General features: G+C 33.2%; 1 protein-coding gene across 4 annotated transcripts in view; it reads left to right on the top strand.

Moving 5' to 3' along the window:
- The window catches only part of LOC115445581 (homeotic protein antennapedia), a 198,856-nt gene that overhangs the window by 146,568 nt on the left and 25,466 nt on the right, over positions 1-26,822 (top strand). The window contains exon 1 of one of the 4 annotated variants that reach the window (XM_030171901.2): positions 12,314-12,979. The exons of the other annotated variants lie outside the window; for them this stretch is intronic. The gene's annotated coding sequence lies outside the window, so the exon portion shown is untranslated. Of the gene's footprint in view, positions 1-12,313; positions 12,980-26,822 lie in introns of those variants that run through there. 4 annotated transcript variants of the gene reach the window in all.

Here is a 26,822-nt window from a genome sequence, read left to right as displayed (position 1 = left end):
GTTACACTACTTGGCGAACAATGCCGCGTAACGTTCAAACTTCTTAGTAATAATTCTTCGCTTCAATTCAAACTATGAAATTTTAAGCTCCATTAATCTGCAAACTACATTTGCGTTAACATCAGATTGAGAAAGCATTGAATATGCCAATACAATCTGAAATTTTCTTTGGCAAATCAATTAATCAACTGCAGTAAGAAGAAGTAACAAATTACTCTGCCACTTACACAGTTCGCGAACGAAAGTTATCGAGTGCCAAGTGGTGTGAAGCGAGGGAACAGCCGCGCTAGACCCGTGCCAGGGATCACCAGCGGGATTGTGGCCATTGTAATACGAATTCTCAGCCGCTGTTACCATCTGTCTTGTAGCCGAAATTCGAAAAATAATAATAGATGGAGAATTTCGTGACGATTAAAACGTGTCGCGCTCGCTGGTTAGTGATGTTTATTTTATCGACATATCAAATTATAAGTCTGTACTATCGATACTTTTGTATTTAATCGAGATCTATGATGCATGCTGACGCAAATTGCTAGGGTATTAATACATCGCTGTTCGCAGAGGTTGATTTTTGCTTGCATAAAACGAACTCGGCTCGAATAACAAGGTATTCGTTAAAAACTGACCTAGCTAATACTATGAATAAAACATCGTATTTTATTAAATTAGCCATCCATGTACCTATCGTTCGTAAATCTTTAACTGTCATGATGATTGATTTGTTATCGATTATTTAATTTATTATCCACGATTATATGAGTTGTAAATTCACTGAGCTTCAATAAAAAAAAAATTAAATTCAAGTAAATATATTTACTTCGGTAAAATATAAAGTGCTCAACATGTTAGTCACATCGCATAATATATTTAATCATCAGAGCATTTGTATGTCTTTATATCTGTATTCAAGATCATAGTTTAATCAACAGTAGGTACCTGCCGAATCACAGTTTAATTTTCAATCTTACCTAATACATAACAGAAGCGCATATCTCACATACCTAAAATATAACTCACCCATCAATCATGCAGTAAAATATCGATACGTGAGACGTCAATTATTCGTCACTATTGATGTTTGGTGATGCGCTTGCCAGCGGGCGTGGCCAGCGTGGTGCCAACTATGGCTAGCGCGTTAATGTACCGTCTCTGCTTGCGTGTTTTTGTTCATCGTGCGCAGACGCATCACTATTAGCACCTCTATTTAACCACACACGGTGTGTGAGATTTTGAAATACGTTCAGCTGTAAAGCACAGAGGTAGGTATTCTTAAATTGGATTATAACTATACAAAATGCTTGTGTACTTTATTACTGTTCTAATTTTTACTTTTACCTTAGTGTATATAAAATACCTCGAATTAAATAAAACTTAAAGACTTACCTCAAAATATAACTATAAATTAAGAACAAAACAATATACATTCTTAAGAAATCTCTAAACAACATACCATGAAACTGAAATCCGAAAAAATGTTTATAGCCAATAAAAATCGTTGTCTTGATACGAAAATCCACGTTTATGTAGCAACCGTAAAATTCTTAGCTAACCGTATATCTTGTAGTTAATTATTAGATATGTTGTTTTAAATTTCGTATTAATAAAACATCTATATATTTATATAAATATAAATTGCTGTCAATCCAACATCGCAATTCGTTTTGCTTGCAATGGCTTTGCGTCTTCTTTGATTGTCTTTTATTTTTGTCTGACAGCACGCTGTGCACTGACGACTCCAATTGTTTCAATTAAATGTGATTAAAATCTAGACATAAGAGAATAGAGCTTCAGCTATATTTGGACACCGAAAATATACCACTTGTATATATTCAATTGCGGTTGGTGAGGAGTAAATAGGTTAACATATAGTTACATTTACATGAGAAACAATGTGTAGATGGTAATTACGTTAATTGATAAAGTATGTAGTTAAATATAGTTTCTAATAAATTTGCCTCTATTGCCAAACATATGATAACATTAAATTTAGGTGCTCCCAATTACTCCCAATCGAATTAACCTGCTTATCCACATTTCGTTTCAATAATTTATATGAGCGACATAAAACCCTAAACGTAGCGTCAACTCGTTTCCGGCATTCCAGACCACGTACAATTAATATATAATTCGATCGTATCAATACCGAAAGCAATTGAAAATAATTGCTCCGTTTTATACGAAGCTCGCGGAGAAAGCGTCTCAAATCACACACAACGAATCGGGATCTGTTAACATCCGCAACACACATAAATATGTACATACGTATGTGTACGTGAGAAGGGCCCATCATGTTTTATTTATTCGCGGTCGACTCGTAATAGAGTCGTGCCGTGAGACCGACCGCCACGTTTTTTGCCATCCGTACCTTCGAGTATTGAGACGTCCTGGATGCTGATGTCTTGTTGCCTGTCCATACTATACGTTGAACATGACGGCGACATTTATTTTTCAATGTTTTTTAACACAGCTGCAAACATTATGTAGTTACATAAGATATAAATCTATGCGACGCCGACGCGGACACGGCCAAACAAAAACTTGGAGCGAACGACATATTTCATGTGAACTTAGAATTCAGACAGCTGCAAGTGGATATTAAAAATCCATTCGTCACTGTTGCAAAAAAATTCAGATTCACGCTCTCGAACACGGTGACTGTGAAATCTGTGAGATGAGGTGGTGTTGCCTTCCCCCTTGGCCCCTCCGCCGCCCGTCCTTCCGGGTGTGAGATCGCCTCCCTTTTGACAGGAAATGATTGTCTAATATTAGCTTTGTTATAAGGTCCCTCTACAGGGATTTGTGTACGCTTTTTGCGAAAATGTTCCCGACGTATCCTTCGCAGCGACTTATTTTTATAGCACTTGCCGTTTGTATAACAGCTTTTTCATTCGCTGCAGACGCTAGCATCTTTTTAATTAGCAAAATAAACGCAGTATACAACTAACGTACACGTGCTTCTGAAATTGGCTGTAGAAAATAAAGTTTACTTTTTATTTGGTTAGACATGTTAATGATGATTACGCTGACAATGAAAGTAAATTTATCTACACTAACACATTTAATGGAAATATATTTATCAGCGGCACTTATCTACGCGATAAAATTGTGCAAAAAGTTTTTATTTGTATTATAAGTGGACAAAAAATACCGTCCAACTATTTCTCAACGTTGAGTCATGCGTTCAATATTTTAAATTAGAGATCACTAAATTATAGGAAGAATTTGCGGTCGTCGACCCGGGCCTGGAGGTTTTGAACACCCCGATAATCACTAAAAACTCGTCGTTCTAAAATAGCTGGTGAAACTTTTTGAAATTTATTGGGCGGGTGTCTATTTCGGTGTTCGTCAACACAGGCCGGCTGCGACGTGAATGTGGACTATGAATACTCGTCCAAGGAATCCAACTAACCGTGGATATCGCACACTGACAGATTTGTGTGATACAAACGATCCTACACGACCGCCTCTACCGGAAGAATATTTTTTATTCCACTGATAGATTTACATACGGCCTATGATATTTATTTAGGAATTTTCTACATTTGCCCGCTAAGAAATAAATACTTTATTTTTCTAAACGTAAACAAGTTTTCAAGGAATGCAATAATTTAGAATTCCAGGAAAATCTTATCATTTGCGTTAATCACAAATGTCAACAGACACTTTTTTTATTTTGTAAATGTTATATTAGTAAGGTCAAAAAGAAATAAAACCAAGAACATTTTATTATTTAATAGTTCTAGTTCTCTTTGTCAATGCAACGGTTTGTAAATACAGTGCAGAAGAGCTTCGATCGAACGGAGATACTAGTCACGAATGGCAGTTGTTAGTAAATAACAACTTAGTTTACAAAGTACACGATTTGTAATAACTCGAGTATTATGATATAAAAATACTGATTTGCAAGGCATCCATTCGAAAGTACATGGCTATGGTACTGATTACTACTAAAAGTCGACAACAATGAAGCTAAAATTAAAAAAGAGAAAGATATGAATACTTTGTACCTTAAAATATAAGTGGAACATTTCCTGTCAAATAAAAAGTTTTGCGACCACGAACTATATATTAAGGGCGGAATAGCTGACCTGTTACCCTATAGATGGGCAACCAATCATCGCCGATACCAAACAAAATGCACCGAGAAATAAACGGCACAAAATTAAACAATTGATATACGCTGCCGCAAAATATTTTTGTCGAAACGGCAATATCGTTGAACGCATATTGTGCGATTTCGCGTGTAGATAACAGAAATAATGGGGTTCAAAAATGAAATTAATTCCAGGTTGATGATTTCAAATTGAAAAGTCACATCGGCTGGCGCCATAATTCATGATCCTGAAACGTGTCCGGGCGGCTGTGTCGGACGGCGGGCCGCGCAGGGCTGCCAACTGCGTTTTATTTTTATTTAGCTACCGTGTTCCGTGCCCGCGTGCGTTGTTTTCTTTTTAAAACAAATATTGTCAAAAGTTTAATAGATTTAGTGACGCTCCTAACAATTGATTGTAGTACTCGTATATCATTTGGTTTTTTGGCTCATTATAATACACATTAATTCCTTGTACAATAGAAAAGTACACGTCTAAACCCATGTGTATTTATACTATTTGCATGTTAGAAAAAACTAATTTACATTTACCGTCGCCGCAAATATGTTTTGATGTTTGTTGTCCTTTGCTGCTAACTTATTCACATTATTTAATATGCGTCATTTTAGCAGCCGGATTAAATGTTAGATCAATTTCTAATGTTATGGAACTCAAATGATTCTATGAATCTGCTAGAAAAACGAATAATTATTTGTGCGCGTGATAATAATTTTAACATGACCGATTTAAAATTTGATGAAATTAATTATTCAAATCGTTACACCTAAGCATCAAACAAATTAGGACTTAAATTAATTTAAATTAAGAAAACGGTTTGAAGATAACGTTGATATCATTAATAAGTAATATCTAAAAAATAGAGATATATTTTTTTAATTAATAAATGCATTGTAGGTAACCCTACATTGTGTAGTGCGGACTCATTGTCGCAGTCCTCTGTCGGAGGTCTTTTCCGCTTCACCACGCGCGATATCTGTGGAGGTGCCACCCTCAGCCGAATATTCATGAACACACACATAAATAATAATTTGCTAATATCCTAGAATAAATAATTCGCCTCATTAAGAGATAATAAGGAAATATTCTTTTAATTTCCACAAAAAGAGGAAGTCACACGATTGCCACCCGACATTTTGTAAAATTTGTAGCCTTCATGGTTCCAAATATGGTTCATGGTACTGAGGTTTTCGACATCCGAAAAGTCAAAGTAACAATATTTACCGACATTTTATAATTATTATACGTCAATAGCTAAAAAATTAAAAACTTAATTTTTTAGCTATTGACGGTCATGTACGAGTATATTCCTATATACTGTAATTTTTACCGCACGTAGAACGCTCTATAACGCTCAATTCCATTAATAACTATAGAATAGCCAAATTATTCTACAGTTGTTCTTGTGAATCTATAACAATATTCTTTTACCTACTAATTTTAAGCGCTAGTTTTGGCTGATAACATCAGCGTTTCAACACTAGGCTAGCTAGACCGCTGACGCATCATGTAATAACGCTTAATTTCAACGCATAGATGTAATTTTCCTGTAGCTGAGATTCGCTGGCTCACTAATACAAGGTTATGTTATATTTGATATGCAAATTGAATTGTATATGCCATATGATTTCAAATATTTTCACTCAAATGTTCAATAATCCCGAAAAATAAATAAAGGAGAAACCAAGTATTATTGTCTTTTAAATTTTTTACAAACATGTCTCTTCTTATTTTTACAACTTAAGTAAAAATTAACATAGAAACTTCCAATAGTGAGATATAGGTATGAGAAAATTGTTTTAAAGTCTAGGCTCTAGTGGTAGCAAAATATATGGATCAGAGAAAAGGTTTGGGTTCAATTCGTGGATATGAAAACAGTTTTTTAGTTACTCTAATACGATATACCAGTGATTTTTGGTAGCACTTGAACCATATAGTGTTTACTATAAATACATACAAGGAAATATACCGTTGTATGCAAAACTTAAAAGTATCGAGAAGTCAATATTTTATGATCTAAATTTAGCGCATCAATAAAATTGTATTGAATATAAACATGAATAAGAATGAGTTTGCCGTGTGAATTTCCTTATAAATAGTTTCGTTTTGGCATTCTCAGAATCTATTGGCACGGAAAGATTTAAACGGCAACCAACACGTCTAGTAAGCTTCCGATTTTGGAATAATATTTATTTAGCTTAACTGTAAATAGAGAGAGTTTGTATAAGTTATTAATACTAAACAATACAAAAATATTGATATAGCTATAGGATACTAACTATTATTAGCTATATATCCATAACTACTAACGATTCATGTATTCAAGTAATTATTATACACTTACTGACAATAATTTGTCTCTACATTTTATGACTACATGCATTCAGTATTTAATTATGTTTTTCACTTATTACAATATGTACTCGACACAAGCAAAAACCATATAAATTAGATTTCATAGTCAATTAACAATCATAATACTCAAAATTCGAACCGCGTGGGTCCTAATAAAAATACGATTAATTTTGTCATCAAAACATTTACGATTGCGTCTAATGAGGTAACGGTTTTAAACCGGTTATAGAGCATATTTTATATAATTCAATGGAGAAATGTGAAGTTTTTTACATGTAAATATAACTCAGCAGGTCTCATGTTTAATTCAACTGGTTGTCATGAACATTTGTCGGTTGCACTATTTCAGACGGCCGTAGGTACTTTTGTTTGTTCAGCTCGCGCTATATTTGTGCTGTTCCGCGAAACTCCAAAGTACCAGCTTTGCAATTATAAATATAAAACTTTTTCATTATATTCACTTTCTGTTATGCTTTGGTTGATTTGAATGTTGTTGGTGTTTGACAGTGATATGTAGAATGTTCGTTATATTTTATTTAAATGTTGTTATATAATTTAATAATCTATTACATGATACATTTGTTGCATTATATAAAACTTGTTAAATTAAGCCAGTTATAAATGCTGAAACATTATTACTGATTAATTCCAAATAAAAGTATTTGATAAACGTTGAAACACATTTTCGCAATAATAAATGTATATTAATTTAAATAATGACAAATTTATTACCAGCAATGAACAAGTTTATAACCTCATAATTAATTTACAAAACGTTTATTTGATAAAGAAAAATAAAATCGTGGGCCACTCGCTAGTATACCGTTCGAGCTTCCGGCCTAAAATTAATATTTGAAATTAGAATTTGGAAGCTAATAGGCTCGTCGACGTTGAAAAATATGCATCCTTGCTAAACATGTTAATCCAACTAATTATTCTACGAGTAAATTAGAAAAAGCCCCGTAAATCATTCCATCCACAAGCGTCGAGCCGAGTATATACCGCCGCGGGCCTACCAAGGAAACACAATGGCCGTCGTCGCGTCCCTGTCTCGTATTAAATTCGGACAGGAGTTAGAAAGAGAAACGTTCACTCACGAAAAACGAGACCGTAATTTGGCTGCACGAAAATTTGATAATAAATCATAATAGTTTTAGACAGAGCAGAGGTAAAAAATAAACCAATTTGAAAAGTGAATTGTAAGGCACGGCGAGCACCGTCGTTCGCTCTGTTATTAGACCAATTGTGTTATTATGTTAGCCGTATCTAATCCGAAAAACTAAATTGGAGTCGGCCGCTGCCGGCGAATGCCCGATAGGTTCAATCATTTCGACTTTTGGGTCACACGAAATTCGTTGCGGAAGCAATAAGAAACACGAAAATTCCGCCCGAAATAGTTTGAAATTATCCAACAAATGTGTAATTTTGTGAGCGAAATATCTATCGATCGACCAACATAAAATGGTGGCGCCCTGACATATTTTCGAGACCCCATTCGCTACGGTTCATAGTTTAGTACAAATTAAAAAAGGGTGCACTATTACAGTACATATTTCAAAGTTCACGTTTCATAAACAGCCCCGCGTCGCCCTTTGATATCCCTCACTTAACTCATATTTCATTCAATATGACCATAATTGAAGCCGCGGGTAAGATGTCGTTAGAATATATTGCTTATTCCGGGGCTGAAGAGTCCACAGTGGTTCGCAGATCGCGACTAGATAAGATACATCGCATGAACGATCGCCTCTTTCACAATTTGTATCTTTAGCATACTTCGCCCGTGGAACAGGTTTTTCTCGTGTACGCTAACGTTTGTGTTTTCGTTTCAAAACGCGTCGTCCCTTTGTATTATCAAAGTATCAAATATGAATACCAAATAAGGGTTGGGACAAAAGAAAAACTGACAACTTTTTTAATTTATGCGCATGCGAGTACATGAAAACGTAATAATAGGAGCATGTTTGGTAAATATATTAATGTAATAATTCTCGGAGGGCGTTCCGAAACTTGTCGGTTTATTTTTCTAAATTTCACGGTAAATACATCATGAGGTCGTGGAAAATCGTGGATGTCTTCATTAAATATGTGAAGTGGCATTAATTTGATAGCGTAACGTGTTGATTTTCTGGATTTGTCTCACAATGGCCGGGAATGAAAGGTAATGAAGTCGTATCATTTGCCTTGTCATTCATGTAGGCGTATGTAAATGACTTGTTTATTGAACATTCTTTTTGCTTATGATCTCGTCGACGCACGAACGGCTCCTACGAAGTTTTCATTGTTTTAATTAATTTGTTTTAATCTTTATTTATTGTCCTTATATAAAGATGATTATATTTAATTAGTGTAAAGTATTTGTAAAACATAATTACTATTATTATAAAGATGCCATAAATATAGTAACTAATATTATACATGAGTGAATTTACCGCAACTACATTATCATACCAGCTTTTGTTCGCGGTTCCGCTCACGTTTAAAGTTTGATAAATGCGATTAAAAGTAGAACATACAACTAAAGTAATAATGTAGATTTTTATAAATTAAAAATTGGGCCTATAGTTGCAGAATTTCCACGCTTAAACAAAAAACAATCTTTTCAACTTTATAATAGTATTTAATCTATATTGTAAAAATATTTTAAAGATTATGTAACAAAACCATACTTTTCGAACACTAAATCTACTAATTTGCTCTTCATAATTTTCTTTATTAAATTCCTTACAATTTAATTATATAAATAATTATAGAGAGTATTCGATAACTGTGTAAGTCAGAGGTCAAATGGCATTATTTTAATCTTCAGGAAATACCGTTTAATCATGATGATACAAACACTAGACTAGAAGTACCTACCATTAAAAATCGTAAGCTTTATATAATTATAATTTAATAATAAATTATAATTAACTAAATATCAAAATAACATTTTAATATACTTCCCTGAAAGCATTCACCTCAATGTTTATCATTTTTATCGTCGAATTATACATAAGTGTATAACCGACTGATAGCGTCGACGCAATAAATTAATTTTTAATTAATTATTCTATTCAACTTTTGTTTACGAAACTCATTATGACTACCGTATTATTAATTAAATTAATAATGTTTGAAGATAATCCTAGCGAGCGAATTATTATTATTTTTTTCCAATGATTTATTGTCCATATCACATAAGACTGCGCTCGATATTCGTTTCAATGTAATTAATTACATTTTTGCATTATAAAAATATTAAGTGAAATAAACTACTGATTTATGTTCTTGTTGTGCTATTAAAAAGTAGTTGACTCACTAATTGATAGCGTATTTACATATTAAACATATATCAATTTATCTTCAACATTGTGTGGATTTTGAATATACTATGCAGAAACAGGTCAACACACTTCCTCCGAAACTAATTTCTAACGATTTACAACAGAGATGAACTTGACCAGAATACAAAATTCATTCGGTGATTGCACTGGCCCATTTATCTACTCTCTATTTTATTCCTGACCCTGCATATCGTCGAAGAGATAACCGATGCCGCAGGTCAGAGATACGCGGAGCCAACGACTTTTTGAAAATATTTTTCCCCGCCTGATTCCCGATAAGTAGGTACAATGAATGACGTTATTGTATTTGCGAGACGTGTTTACTATATGCACAAGATTTATCAGTCAAGGCAGGGTTTTAAACGTACCAATTTACTGTCGGCAAGTTATTTGATGCGAAAATTTATGAGACCTCTTTATAACTTAGGCCTCTATAAAAATTTATATAGTATATGCAACATTTATCCATAAATACATCTTATACTTCTCCATAATAAATATAATAGGAGTTTTTAAGTCATATTTAATTTCACTGTCTCATGTGTATTTTATTTTGTTGCAGGTAAGCTCCAGTCAGCATTCAAACGAGAACATGATCGAAAACACAATAACACGCGTGTGACCTTGTTTTCGCGATTATCAATTCAATTGCGATTTACATAAAGTCATAATTCAATTTCGCACTAACCCCCGAGATGTTCGCAACGAGGCTTGCGCGACAGCTGAAAATCTGAGGGAGGTTTTCTGTCTCTTTTTCGCGTATTGCAATGGTCTCATGCAAACACTCGGTACAGTTTGTTTCGTCAACACATATTCTTACTTCATTTTAAGTTATCGTAAGTAACATTATATCCCAAGAATATATTTCAAAAGAATATTAAATGTGTTGCTGTATAATTTAAACTAATATAATACGATGACTACATAGGTTTTTTTAATAAAACAAGCAAAGTAGAGTCTTCATTTCATTATCAATGAGAGAGTTAATATATGGCTGGAAGTAGATATTTTCAAACAACGAATACTCAACAATATTGTGATAATAATCGAACAGTAACTAATTAAAACATGTTACACCTTACACGTAGGTACTTTTATTACAAAGAACCAAAGGGGTAATACGTCAATTAAAAGTTTTTATAATTAACTTATTATGTTTTGTTTGGATCAATCGATTAGCATCCAATAAATATTTAAATGATTCCTTAATTTGTATGAAAAATAACGACTGTCACAACAATAAAATTATCTCTAATTGCTCGAATACTTATACGCAGGAATATATGTCATAAACGTTATATACTTATAAATATTATATCCTCACTTTGAATCCCTAATCCACGGAGGCTTGGGTCTTGAGCCTCGCCATCGGAAGGTGAAATTCTTTTTTTAAATATTTTTATATGCATTTATGTTTTTAAGATATATTAAAAAGTTTCAAAACAAAGAGAATTATTATATTGTATGATTTGTATACAGTCGCGTTGTACTCAGTATTATCTATAGCATATGGCACATGTCAGTACGATAGAGATGCTACTACTAGTAACTCGGTAAAAGTACAGATCACCAGCTTGCATTGACAGCTTCTTGTAGTTTAATACAGCTAACACTATAAGGTTAACACGACGTAATAAATTTTCATTTTTATTTTTTATAAATGGTATCGAACCCTCGACCTACTGGCAGAAGTAGAGATCAAAATTCACCAACTCACTTTGTTGTTGATGGTGTATAATAAGTATTTTTAGCTATGAGTATAAGCGTAAATTTTATGTCTTTATACGTAGAGGAACGGGTTTTCCAGTAGATGTTATTTATAAAATAATAAAATTGAATATTACTAATTTTATTATCTTTGACACTGCTTGGCATTGACAACACGAGATCCAATGTGCTCTTAAGTAAAAATAATATTTGAACTCACGAAATATTCATACACTGCGGTGTATAAAACTCTATTAAGTAGAGGTCGTATTATAATTTAAATTAAAAGAAATGGATTTCCTAATAAAAGCTATACATAAATTGTCCATTTAAAATGCCTCTATCATTATGAACTGATTGGAAATACAAACTCTATTTTGCTCTACATATTTTAATTAAGCACCGTTATCGAAACAACTGAACAATCTTAATGAAAATATATTATGTTATACCTTATTTTCGTACAGCATTAAATCTGAATAATATTTAAATTATCAAAAAGATTAATTGTTCTGATCTGAATCGTAGAGACACCGGTGCATCTTTCCATTGTATTTCACGCCCATCGGTGGTGCTACGGTCGGTGCGTTCGCACGCATTCGCCTAATCTCTCATGTGATCGGCCACATAGACTCGCTTATAACCGGCCATTTTACGGGACCAGCACAGTCCAAACTCTATTTAGCTGTTAGGCATCATTTCGCGTGGCCGCGTTAAAAGCACGCTGCATGTTCGCACTCCCACCCGCCGCAACACAAATGCGAATGTATGAATCATGGAGCTCGCCGTTCGCTGTGTGTGTGCGAGTGTACAGAGCCGCTGGAGTGTGTCAGTGTGTTGGTGCCGATGGCTGCACGTGCACGCGCGTGTGTGTGCGCCGTGTTCGCCGCTCATGGCACCCGACTATGACGACTCGTAGATTTGACAGCTAGCTCAATGCGGGTTCAGACGTTCATTACACGCCGATGTAATTTTCGTGAAATACTTGACAGTTTTATTTACAGTGCGATAAAAACATTAGTGTTGTGCCGTTAAGTAGTAACGTGGCTCGTATTAAATTTTCGCGCGTATTCGCTAGTGTGCTAATATATCGGACCGCGTCTTATTTGACGATTGATTTGTGACATGACCGAATTCAAGGAGATTTTATGATGTTCTCAATTAGACACAGTCTGTTGGGAATCAATTTGAGGGGAAACGATATGAATAAATCGTCGATGGTGGTTTTGTGTCTCCAACAAGACGGAACGAAACAGACTCGCCCATCGGTAAACGTTAAATGAAATAGTTTCACAAACTTTAATGACGTAAACTATATCAAATATGTTGAAAAATAGGTGACGTTCAAACTAGACTTGTCAAACTTTATTTTTATACTTTTGTAAGTGTATTTTATGAACAGTGAACATATATTAAGTGATTAATAGTTATCATTTGTGTTTTCGTTGTTTGGAAAACTAAACCTTGGATGTGTCATCGTCGGTAAGTTAGTTTTGTTTCGTATTCGAAATGTTTAGAACTTTTTTTATAAACTTCCAAAGCTAAGAAAGAACATTACTAAAAGTTTTTTTTTTTTTTGTGTAAACGGATCAATACAAATCAGAGTAAGATATTTATAAAACTTAAAGTCAGCCTAAAACATGTTTTGGTACTTATGTAATTAGAAAGTAAATGAAAATTATAGGGATTATATAAAAACACAAATACCGAATGATTGTTATTATAAAGTATGTTAAAATAAAGAAATAATATTATTTTAAAGAATTAGTATGTAAAATTGCAAATTTCTACGGAAACAAGTGTAGAAAATTCATTAACATTTTCATATATTCTGTTAAAAATTAACTTTTTCATTGTTAGATAAATAAAGTTTTTTTTTTTTAGTATTTCCGCAAGATTTCAAATAAAAATATACGGCTAACGTAGTATTACAAAGTTTTTCACATTATCAGTGAGAACTTAAGGTTGCGCTGATCTGATTTTCGCTTTATTTCATACTAATAGATCGTTCCGTTTACACTGAACTAAAAATACATAGACAAATTGATATACTATATGAAAATTAATTTGAGACAATGATTACTCTCCATTTGCTCGTAAAGAGACCGCACACTACTTCCATGTTCCATATTTTTAGAACTATGAGCAATTCACAACAAGTCTACTACAGATAAGTACGCACTCCACTTGAAACAATTTTTTGCCTGATTAATTAGTCATTAATATAAACAAAATAGAAACGATAAAATTATAATTTGAGTAATTAACGATTAAAATGTTTGCGACATCAATAACATGTCATATGTCGTCGCAAACATTTCATAATATACTTCAAGTTACGTCTTGGATAGCTGAGATCTGCGTAAAGATAATTTTATAGTATAACATGGCTATTACATAGAATTAATAGAATGATATTATGTTAAACATACAACATTTATAATATGCATCCTGCAAACAATTATTTAAATATTGACACAAAATAATCTCTATGGCTACAAGATTAAATATAAACGGAAATATAAAAATGCAAATGATAAAAAACGTGTCGGCTTTATTTTAGAATTTCATAAAAAGCAAGGTGCATGTCGCTAAGATTAATTGACACATTATCACAAAATAAGAATAAATTTTATTGTTCTCTTTATGTGCCGGGCTCCGATTGGCCTTTCTGAGGGAGTCGCCGAAAGCAGGTACCGAAGGATTTTGTCATTAATCAAAATTGCTGTTATCCTTCTAAATGAGTCGACGAAACGGCAAAATAGAGACGTTGTCGGGGTTTGATGCCTGGAACCGCCCGTGGGACGGCCATTTATCAGATTACATACTTTTTTGAGAATATAATTAATCATGAAGGCTTTGGTGTATGACACGTTTTATTTCTTAATCTAGTGACGTCTCTTTTAGTTTAATTTTTTTTTATATGTTTTTAATTATTTTTAACTTAAATAAAACTTAATAAAAATAATTAGTTCCATACCATAAATTACTAGTATGAGCCGTACGTTTCGCTAATACTTATGTTTAAGTTCGTACGTCAGTTTTTATAAAACCAACATTTTATTTTAATACATATAATTTGCATACCTCATAAATCATCGTAGATTATCATCAAGTTTCGTACAGGAATTCTTTTCATCTTTTGAAAATGTTTCGGTCTTCTTAGACTAAGTTTTACAAAGAAGTTTGCATTCCTGTTTAATTGAGAATAAAATTATTTACACTCCTTTATTGCCCTTGTGAAACATTATAAGAAAATGTATTTTATTATTTAAACCCACTTTAAACATATTATTTCTTAACATTAAAATAAATTGTCAGAATAGAGTTATACTTTTGAATCTATCAAACCGTCACCTTAAACATATTATATTCATGATAAATTGTATCACATTTTATATTAAAACATGACGTAAACATTCTAAAGTGAAACATATTAATATTCTCAATAATATTTTAAAATATATCAATCAAACATTTATAAACACAGACGTATTTATAGTGAGAATTAATCTTGTTGCAAGTTATTGCTTTTTGACACATCTTGCCCGCTAACGTTAAAGTATTATTTATAATAAAAATTACCCAATTAAATACACGGGTGAACAGCTCCGGTGATAAATCAAATAAAAGGTCAATGACAAAAAAATTTAGCTGTCTAAAACTGGCTCAATAAATTGATCCAGATACATGGTCACCGCGTTTGCGACCAACCGGAGATTTTCAACCGGCCATTATTCTAACGGCCCCTTTCACCGCTATCTGCTGACCATCATGAACTGCTTTTTTAAACTTCCTTAATAAAGCGAGCATGTTAGATTTTAATGTAATAGGCTAAAAGATTTGGTTGATGTGATAATGCGCCGTGACTATGCGCACGACTTTCTACGAGTCGCGCTTGATAAACGCCGCGGTTTAGTTTTATATACGAATTTGGAATTCTTTGCCCTTATAAGTCAAAGTTCGGCGGACGAAAGTTGTTTGCGCAATGTACAGAAGCGCTCAACTAGTCTCAAATAATAGTTAATGTCTCGTAATAAAAGATGATTCTCACGCAACGTCTAAAAAGTTTGAATAATTTAATTCGCTAACCATTTAAATACTTTATACAGAAATGATTACGCCCACCTTTGTGTATCGTTAATTTAATATCATTTGTTCGTGTCATCGGCTTCCACTAACGGAGCTGGCATCTCATTAAATATTTTAATTAACTTTCGGCGGTCGTGTAAATGTCAAAATTGGATATAGCGACCCGTCGCATGCCTGTGTAAATATTGTTATGACGAGCTATTTACAAAGCGTTTCTCCGGCGTTTACATATACATCCTTTAAACTAAATTGATTGGGACTATATTCTACTGAAAACCAGTATATCCCATTGCTTCTAAGTTTCTCACAATTTGTTTAATACCTCGGCAAACATTCATAGTTCGTACACATGTTATGAAACTTTGATTACTATTTAAGTAAGAAATGAAACTTTTCAATACTCTAATCACACAAAGCGAATGCTAAACAATTGAAATAAACAAAAGACCTCGCCAATTTCAACTTTCAAATTCCCATATTTAGATATTCGCACCAAAGGATTCGAAATGCCAGTACTAAAGGATCGAATCCAATCAATATTATAAACAATTAGCATTGGATACGTTAAAATAAACCGCTGCCATCCCGTTGTTACTCTAACGTGCAATACAAAAACATGTTTTTAAACCTATCAGTGGCGGCCAACAAAACAGCATTCCGAAGAAAAGTCAGTACAAAACTGAAGTTTCCTCAACGTTGATAAATTAGTGCTAAATAAAGATAATCACAAGCGAATTGCCAGTTTGACATGTGAAGTCGGTAAAATTAATGTGTATTATAGGGCTCGGATACACCCGCTCGTTTGTAAGGTGAATTTGTAAAATTATCGGGCGGACGATTTGAATATTAATCTCGGCTTGCCAGTTTTTCGATCGGGTTTTGTTAGATTGAGACCTTTTTTCGCGATTCAATTTTATGGGTTCGGTCATCAATCATTTTGGCGAACGAATATAGGTTAGGATGTAAATATACAATGCTTATATTGTAAATAAAATGTGTCATGGCTGAGGTCTGGTAGTTTCTATGTTCATTACATACGAAATGTTTTTAGTTTTAATATGTCTTCCGGGTTTTCGGTCAATCTTGAGAGATTAACCTCAGATAGGTTGCCAGATGTAAAAAAGCAAGGATAAACTTCTTGGTTTTTACATAAAAAAAAAATATTGCGTAGGTTTCAGTGACGGACAGGAAAACGCCGAAAGGTAAAGCATGACTAATATTATAAATGAATCACTTTTATACCCTCATTCTATATAAACTTCTCGAACTAAACAACCTATAGATATGTACCAAAACACAAATATAGATGCTATGTAGCGTTATAATAAGATCAATTTTCGGACTACAAACCAGCATTAAATAAATAAATACTGGCCGACCTGTTGTCTCAAATGGCTGATAACCCGAATATTATTAAACATTACAAAAACGGATACAAATATCTATAAATGGCTCGTGCCATTTATAACTCCTTGGAGTAAATTGATTGTAATGCAAACACTCAATTAATTCAAGTCGGAGCTCATACAAAATATAAATATAATATCAATCACTGTAAAATGAGACGTTATGGATCGGGCCGCTGACTGATTTTTGATGAAACCGAATCAGTTATAAAATCATTCGTCTGGCCATATGTAACGTCTGTTTAGTTTCAAGCCAAGCGCCGACACTTGTAGGCTCTCTGCATATTGGCGACTGCGGTGGGGTTTTGGGTAATTTTTTTCTGTAAGTCGAGCTGATGGTTATCTGGTGGAAAGTGATCATAAATATCTAAAGGCAGAGATAATTCTCTAAGTTTAGGAAAGAAAAAAGATTGTGAAGGGAATTAGTTCGTCGTTTGACTCTCACTAATTGATCAAATATAAAACTACCATATTTGTTTGGTTTTCAGATTGAGGTCTGATGTGTTTCTGTTCATTTTGTAGACAAATCTTTGTCCTTATTCTTCCTTAAAAACTTTACCAAGTTTTGCATTGATTAAATATCTCATTCTATTGCATACAAATAAAACAACATTTAGTTATTATTTACCGCTACATATCATATTAAAAGTGTAGGTATCTATATACATGTATACCTACTATGCTACCTGGATAATATCGATTACTAAATAATCCCGAAAATAGTTTCCCTATAGTCCCGCCCTAACGTTTCGTTAACGAGTATAACCTACAAAAGTCAACTATTTCAGTATATTTTAAGAATCGATACATCATGTTGTAACTACACCATCACTATGAAAAGTATGAATCGATTGTGCATACCGTAAGACAGTTTACATTATACGAAGAATTACATTAAAAAGCTCTGGTTGATTTTGATGAATTACGTACAAAACACGTTATTCTTACAAATTAGTAATCAAAGTAAATTTTGTTTTGTTCATTCTTTTGTGAAGCTGAATATGTATTTATAAAAAAATATGTTAAGCCGATAATGTCGTATAAACATCGCTTCTTTAATGTTATTGTCAGAAACAATTTATCACCACGTTTACAGGTCATTCCGATATAAGAACGAGATTCTCACTAGTATTCCGAATAAAACTTTATCAATTCATTAATAAAACAAACTTGTAAAACGTATGCATTTGACACAACAGTAGTCTGTTTCATTCGAATATTTAAATCGTCATTCGATTTATGAGTATTCGTGTTTCGAATTAAAATAGCACATACCATCACTAGATAGTTCGGGAAAAAACTGTTTTTAATTCAGAATTAGTTAAGTTAAAAACGTTCTATTTACATAAAGCAGGTTGTTCGCGATAGATAGCCGAACGGTGGGTCGGAAACAGGTTCGATTAGCATTTTTGAATCAATTTAATGATTTACGGACGTTATAAACCAACGTCCGATCCAGATTTTAATTTGGTAGTTTTGCTCGTTTATTTGAAATAATCAAACTATGCGGATGTTTGGTTGTATATAAGTAATCAAGCGGTAAGAAATCTCAGAGGAAGTTGGTACCGTTCATCTGCCATATTTTATTTTACTTCATAATATTTTTCAACCGTATATCTATATCCAATTAACATAGATGTATTCTCTATCAACGTAATTTATTGTTTATTAATAATGGATGTCGCCTACGCATTTTGAACGAATGAATGAATGGAAGTTAACACACAATAAAATAGCAGCTATCAATTTATAAAACATTTAAGTATTTTTGCGAAATAAATTTAAAACACTAATATGGAATTCTAATTTATATCCGGAGATAAATGATTCGCAGATTTTTATCAAACATAATTATGTATAGAAATTATTTAAAACTTCGTAGCGTTGTTATTCGTGTTTTTAGAATGTCTAAGAAAATGTATAAACTAGTACTAACAAATTGTTTAATTGACATTAATTTGTTTAAAAGAAAAACTTACCTGACAATTATTGTAATGAAAACTCTAACCACGAAAGTAGATAAAGCATTTAGTTCAAGAACATTAGTGGTTTATAGGGTTGCTTCTCTCGTAAACTCCATTCATATTCTATTAAACAACATTTCAATGATTTAATACCTTCTTAAACTATTGATTAATTATACCTTCCCACTCCTGTAAGATTGATATAACTTCCAAAAAAATGCAATGTTTCGGAACAGTCCCTATATATAATCATAATCAATTAAATCCCAACCCAATTATACAACATAGATACTAACAATTTATTTAAAATAAACGTTTAAGGTGGTAGCTCAAGGTCCATTTTCATACATTTTGTTTCGGCTTTAATCTGGGTAACTAAACAAGTATTGGCAAGTAAAGAATTTAAATTCACGTCTAGTTAGTGATTAGTTCTCGCAGTTGAAAGAAAAATGTAAAAATAATTAATAATCATGGATATTTCTGCCTTTAAAATTTCGTCATATTAAATTTTAAAGGCCGAAATATCCATGATTATTAATTATTTTTACGTTTTTCTTCAACTGCGAGAACTAATCACTAACTAGACGTGAATTTAAATTCTTTACTTGCCAATACTTGTTTAGTTACCCAGATTAAAGCCGAAACAAAATGTATGAAAATGGACCTTGAGCTACCACCTTAAATCAGTAAAATATTTCCCAAATGATTCAGTATTCACCCGTTCTAAATTCAAACTTTAAAGATGGCAGCCCTAACGGCTTGATACAATGTAGACGAATATACATCAATATCTACGGGCCCTACAAGCTTCACCGCCGGCGGCACCGATCATTGCTCTCGTCTATAATTTCGACCTTGCTTTTTCTTTTTTTATCGCCATCGATTGCGGCATTTTCGGCGCGCAGCCGAATGATCCTTGGAATTTTTATCCAACCACTGATGTGCCGATGATTTATGGCGGGTTATTATAATTAAAAACTTTAAAGTCTGTAGGCGTCGACTAAATTATCTCATCTATAACGTTTTATTGTTCAGTTCGTTTCGCTTAGTTACACTTTGATGTATGCTAGTTATGTTATTACGACAGCTATTGGTGTTAGTGTTGGACTTTTATGTGCCTGTAAATGTATGACAATAAAAAAGATATGAACAATCCTAGCCTAGTGTATTTATGTTGGTTAGCCCACGAGATCCTGGACACGGAAAAATACGAAAAATAAAAATGTATCTTGTCGGTTTGAAAAAAATATGGTCTGGATTTGGAATTACTGAATTAATATCCAATATTACCGAAAACTCCTTGCCTATCATATTACGGACGAAAATAAGGTTTGCAGTAGATACAATGGTCGCACCTCGCGTTTTACATGTATTTTCTAAACAGTTTTACACTCTTTTTTACACCAGTAACTGTATATCGCTTTGCTCATTAAGTTCGTTGTCTAGCTCGAATCCTTTGAAGTGGTGTGTTGATAAAGGAAATGCTTACTTTGCTGTATATTAATGTCGCTGCATAATATTATAGGCCACGATTCATTCTTTTAATACAGGGTTATGTCTGTTAAAAAGCCATTAGATATTTTAATATTTGTCAAAGAATTAACACTTTTGCTGGTGTTAACATTTTTTATATCTTCACCGCACACAAGGTGTTCATACTCGCCATAGTGGCCTACACAAGTGTATCACGTTACGGGATCAGCCTCAGTCTCGGATCTATGGGGGGGCAAGCCGGGGCCCATGCCCCGGGCGGCGAATTCAGAGGGCAACAAATCCAAACTTGGCAGACGAATACGAAGCTCATAATTAACGCAACTTTTATTACTGAGACATCCAGAACATTACACACATAAATTATTATTACCCGCCGGGCGCGAAATGATGATGATGATGACAAAGTTAAAAATATAGGTGGTCGGGGGCGGCATTATCCAGATTTTGCCTCGCTTCCAAAATATTCAAGATCCGGGACTGATCAGCCTCTATATATCCGGTTCCATCAGGGCGGCATAATTGTGTTGACTGCCAAGAGGCAATCATCTCTTGTTAGCATATTCTATTGGACCACACTCTACTTGCTGTCAGGTACAGTTAGATTACTTTGTTGTGCCCATATATAAAAAAAAATCTATGATTTATATAAATCCCTCTTTACATCAGTCTTCATGATAATATATTATCAAAACTATATTATAAATGGAAATGTGATATGTAACAGAAATCTATAAGCCAATTTTACCACATAAATTAAAAGCGATGACGCAAACTCAGGAGGAAAAGCGAAAAGCTCTACTTATATTGCAACACGAGTTTACACGAAACACTTGAGAGTAATTGAGGGACTTGTAAGAAGTAGTTTATAAACCAGCATCTATTGTATAAGTGACTTCTAGAATATACAAGTGTATTGTATACATCATATTATATTAATAGGTAAATCTGAAAAGATAAGTACAGAATTGAAAATTGATTTGAAATTCAAACATAGGTTTTAATGCGCAAATCTTTGGTGTTATTGATAACATTAAGAAAAGGCTTTCACTTATGATCCCTAGGCGCTATAGACTTTCACATGGGTAAAGCTGCAAGAAGAGGCTATATTAAATAAACGATGATAATATATAACCTCATTACGGGTGGCCTTACTAATGGGCTAATAATATTTAATCAGTTCCTTATTTAGAATTAATTTTATTAATTTCTATCGGCTTTCAATTCTTCATAAACTAAACACATATATACTGTCCCACTGCTGGGCACGAGTCTTCTCTACTACTGAGATAGATTAGGCCTTAGTCCGCCATGCTGGCCCAGAGAGATAAGTAAACTTCACAGACCCTTAGAATTCCTATAGAGAACTTCTCAAGTATACAGGTTTTCTCACGATGTTTTCCTTTACAGTTAAAGCAAGCGATTCATAAAGAATACACAAATCATTTTAGAAAAATCGGAAGTGTGTGCCCCTGGGATTTGAACCGCGGACTATCGTCTCGACATTCCATTCCACATCCAACTAGACTATCATAAACTAAACAGTAATTAAAAGAACACACACACACAAAATATTTCAAATTACCTATTACCGAACAAACACTTTCTCCATATAGGTCAGCGCTATGACATCAGCTAGAAGCCCGCACCTGTCCAAACGGTTAAGTGTTTAATTTGTTTATATTGTTCAATGTTCATGTATATCGAACGATTAAACAATTAATCTTGCGCGCTGTTATTGCACTGTTTACATTCGATTACTTGACAACTAGTACTATATAGGTAATTGTGGTGTTAGGTTTGAATTATGGAGTAATTTGAATAAGATTAGCTGGCAGCATAGGTTCATAGTTTATGTAGGCACATAGTTCTCATTTAAAGTCCATAGTTCAAGCAGTCACAATTTGCGACAGTGTAAATATAAGAGTTTAGTATAGGTACCATGCACACTTCAATAAACAACTTAGAACAGTGAGCAAGCATCTCATTTGCCTTCTAATAACATACACACAGGTCACCCTACTATATCAGCAAAACTGCAATAACAATTGGATTATACGTGAATGCAATCTTGCTTGTTTTCTTGTGATAAATTTACAATTACGACGTCAACATCAATGTATCGTAATGTAAAAGATACATTCGTTTAAAGATTATTATGTTATCTTGAATTAATGTCCAGGAACATGCTTACAGCCGTTTTTATTGAACGATCGCAATCTCAATCTTCAATCCAATTCCGAGAGTGAACCAATCAAAATAAGTCATTTGTAAGCATGTCATAAAAACTGTTTTGATTGGTCCATTTTTGAGATAGATCGATAATAGCGACTACAATCGTATGGCGGTTAATGACTTATTAGTGGATATTTACATATTCGAATTTTAAATTGAATTACTTAAGTATTATCTCCACGAATAATTCAGAAATACGCAGACATTGCGCAGGAACCGTTCCATATTTAGTTGTATGTTTGTTTACATGTTCCATTGCGCTGGAACGTTTCATTGTCAATATTATCGATAGTCTTTAAAATATACATATACTTACATTTAAAAGCACCGTGTTTTCGGAAAATATCAATTCTAATAATTATATTACTTTAAATAATATTTGGATGATTTCAATTTGTTTAAAGGCATAACGTCTCTATATTTTATAATACAAGTGTACACTTTGTAATTTAGTGCCTATATATAAAATACCTAATTAGTTTTTGCTGTATATTTCACTATTAAGAAAAATAAAACTCTCGTAATCATATTAATATATACCCAAAAATATATATAACCATTCACAATTCTGAATCTATAAAAAAGAGAAAGAAAAAGAAATCATTAAAAAAGAACGAAAAGAAATAAAAACCAGGCAAGTGCGAGTTGGACTCCTGATCTCAGGGTTTCGTTCAAAATTAACTTAATATATTAAATATAAATTTCAACTTGATACCTCTACGCGTTCCTGAGCAAAAGGATCTTGGCAGACAGACGGACAATAAAGTGATGCTATAAGGGTTCCTTTGCAGGTACGGATCCCTAAAAATTAGGGAAGGAAGGGAATCGTCTGGGCCTGTAGAAATCTTATGATACCAACCTTGACCTCTGTCACTTCACATTAATATTTAATAAAGTATCCTTGACCGAGGGGGTCCATTCATGCTATAAAAATATGGCTAGAACTCTATCCCTTTAAATGTAACTTACTACGTACCTACCACGTTAATGACAAAAGTATAATATCGCACTTTATTCTATTTTAAACGCAATAAAGGTCAGACGATAGTAATTTGAGGCCTCTTTAATAATACTGGATAAGAAAAACGAAAGAACTTGTTTATAAACAAGTATGAAGTGCCACCTTTACTGACGTTTTTTGCTTTAAACAGGTCAATACTATGTCTTAGAATTAAACGTAATTGTCGTTATCTGATTTGCTTTGATAAGTAATAAATTACAGACAAAAAGTTAGATAAATGCCGATGTGACGATTTAAAAGGTCTTTTAAGATAATTGATTTTTTCTTGGATATCAGTAGTCCTTTTTTATTCAACAGATAATCAAAGGTTTTACTTAAGTCGTCAATTACTTGATGGGACAGAAACTCGAATGAATCGTAATATCTAGTCAAAGGTGGATTTTATTGAGGAAGAGCAAACTGCCAGAAGTTTTGCTAGTACTACTTATGACACAACTTATTTATTTTTATATTTGTGAAGAAATTTGCTGGTGCCTAGCAAATTATTAATATAATATAATATATCATACCTAACCGTATTTTCAACGTCATTAGACGTCTATATGATGATTTGAGATATTCACAACTCACCATGAAAGTAGATAGAATTTAGAAAACAAATTATACTATAACAAATACACAATAGTGCCAACAAACCGCTACGGACGTCCATAAACGTCCATGTTTTCTTCGAGATTTTCTAGCCCAAGACGAGGTTAGGCAGTATTAAGGAACTAGCAAAATTACAAAAGTACGAACGTTGTAACTACCAACCGCCACCAACGGTCTTGCAATAGGCGTCGATGTGATGCCGCGAGGTGTTCCCGCACTAACTGCGCCGCGTCACGCGACCGCCGCTCCGCCCATACTCACGCACGCCGAATCCTCGTGTTTTCTACTAGAAAATTGTTAGGTGGAGGGATTTCACGTTTTTTAAAGTTGTATTGTTTTGTATTACTAATATAAATGACAACGGTACAAAACAATTTTTTTCCAACCTCAAGACGCTCTTGTTACATGCAGGTATTAATAACAGTTGCGGTTAAAAATGACTTGATTTTAGCGACCTCTCAAATTTAAATAATAATATATGCTCTAATGAGTCTGAATTAATTGTGGTTTAAACATAGTTCTAATTATGTGAATACTAAAGATGTAATTACATGGTACGTCAAAACATCCATTAAAATTAATCCAAAAAATAAACTCTACATAATTACATTTCAAACGACTTCAAACATTTTTAATTAATTTGAAACAGGTTTGAGTTACTGTTTTAGCACTAGACTTATCGTACTCACCTTATCTAAATTCGTAGTAAAGAAACAGTCCGCGAACGTCTGTAGTCGTTTTATCAATCACAGTACAATTGTCGAACAAATAGTCCAAGTGCAGGAACTATCGTTGTTGATAAACGGCGGCCATCACTGCACGCCACGGCCTATTATGAGAGCATGACGTCACCGCCCCGCCCCCTCCTCGCTTCAATCAAACCGGGGAACCCTCGTCATGCCCCCACCCCGCGTTCCGCTTTACTGACTCCGCATTTTTTCTCATAATAATAACGTCGAAAAAAATCGCGCAAAAAATCTCGACAGTCGACGTTGCTCATTCCGTCCCTGTCTTTCGCTTTCATAAATCGAACGCGGCGTTCTAAATGTGATTTTCTATTTGTTCTAGCTACCTAATGCAAGCTTCTTTAGTAATTATTATTGACTGCTGTTCGTAGCTCAGAATAATAACGTTCGTAGGATCTCGGTATTATTAAATTAAATAATTCTTAGGTGAAATTGATTTTTAAATATAAATTGTCTTTTTTTAACCTACAGTTTTCGTTTTTTATTTTTTTTCCGACGCTGACAAATTAATTCTTGCTGCGTAGCAACAATAAAAATTACATATTATCGCGACCAATTGGTCTTTGTCCGAAAAAAAATCTTATTAGAATTTTCGTCACACATTTCGAAACTATGTAAATACATAATTAACTAAATAGTTAATAGCAATTGTCACGCGATATACAGATAGCAGTGTTAAAAATGATAAAATATTTCAGTATGAAGATAAAGTAAATTTATTCATAAATAGAGTAAATGAGAGTAACAGAAGGTTGCGACGGTGGCCACAGGTGTTTTACGATAAAAGAAAAACAAATATTGTAGTTCGATTATATTATAACATACCTACTTAGACAATTGTATTGGATTGTTGTCACAGTCTTATTGGTTTAAGAATTACAAACAGTGAATAATGAAATATTTCTATATTAAACTTTAATTTACTTTATTTCCAAACTGCAGTTTTTTTTTCAAAACTGTACACAAATATCTAGGTATATAAAAACTTTGGCCCTCTATTATCGAAAAGTTCAGAAACCGGTCGTGACGGGTCCTTCGTTCGCTACTCACCGACAGAGGTCAGTAGTATCGAACTTTTTTGAAGATGCAAACTACTTCTGTATTTAGTTCGTTAAAAATATACTAGATGGTGCTGTTTACATTTTTTTAAATAAATAATTTTATTGTTACGATGTAATTATTTGCATATTTATTACAATAATTACGATTTTAAAAATAGCCTTGTTTGTTACGCTAGATATAATTATAATCTGTATATTATAAATAAGTCCTACTTTTATACATCCAACTAGGTTGTCCGCCTCATTGCTTCTTAAATAGCTAACGTGAGACGGAATATATTTTTCTTGGGAAACTTCAAGGTCCGTAATAATCTTGGGAACATCATCAAAAAAGAAAGAATTAATAGGTATAAAAAAATAACAAAGAAAACGTAGATACCAAATGAACAGTTTTTATATTTGCATGTTGGAAATCATACACAATCAGAATCCTTTTTATTTAATAGTTGTTTGTTCAAATTACATACCTACTCTGTTGGTGTTTTAATAGTCTACCTGTGTTCCGAAGCGACAAAATTTAAATTCCTTAATCGCAAAGCTTAACCCGTATCAGTTTTGACAGCATCTAAATTAATAGTGCGTACAATGTCGCCGTATTGAGAATATGAACTTAATTTATGTAATGAAAGACAAATGGTTTTTATTAAGTGTTACTTGAAATATTTACCGACACGTTTCGTCTTTTATGTGTAAGTATGCGCAGGTGGTAGCAGGTGTT

This window comes from Manduca sexta, chromosome 21 (genome assembly GCF_014839805.1).
Source record: "Manduca sexta isolate Smith_Timp_Sample1 chromosome 21, JHU_Msex_v1.0, whole genome shotgun sequence".
Taxonomy (NCBI): domain Eukaryota; kingdom Metazoa; phylum Arthropoda; class Insecta; order Lepidoptera; family Sphingidae; genus Manduca; species Manduca sexta.
The sequence above is the reverse complement of the archived record's forward strand: the minus strand, read 5'-3'. Positions and strand labels throughout refer to the sequence as shown.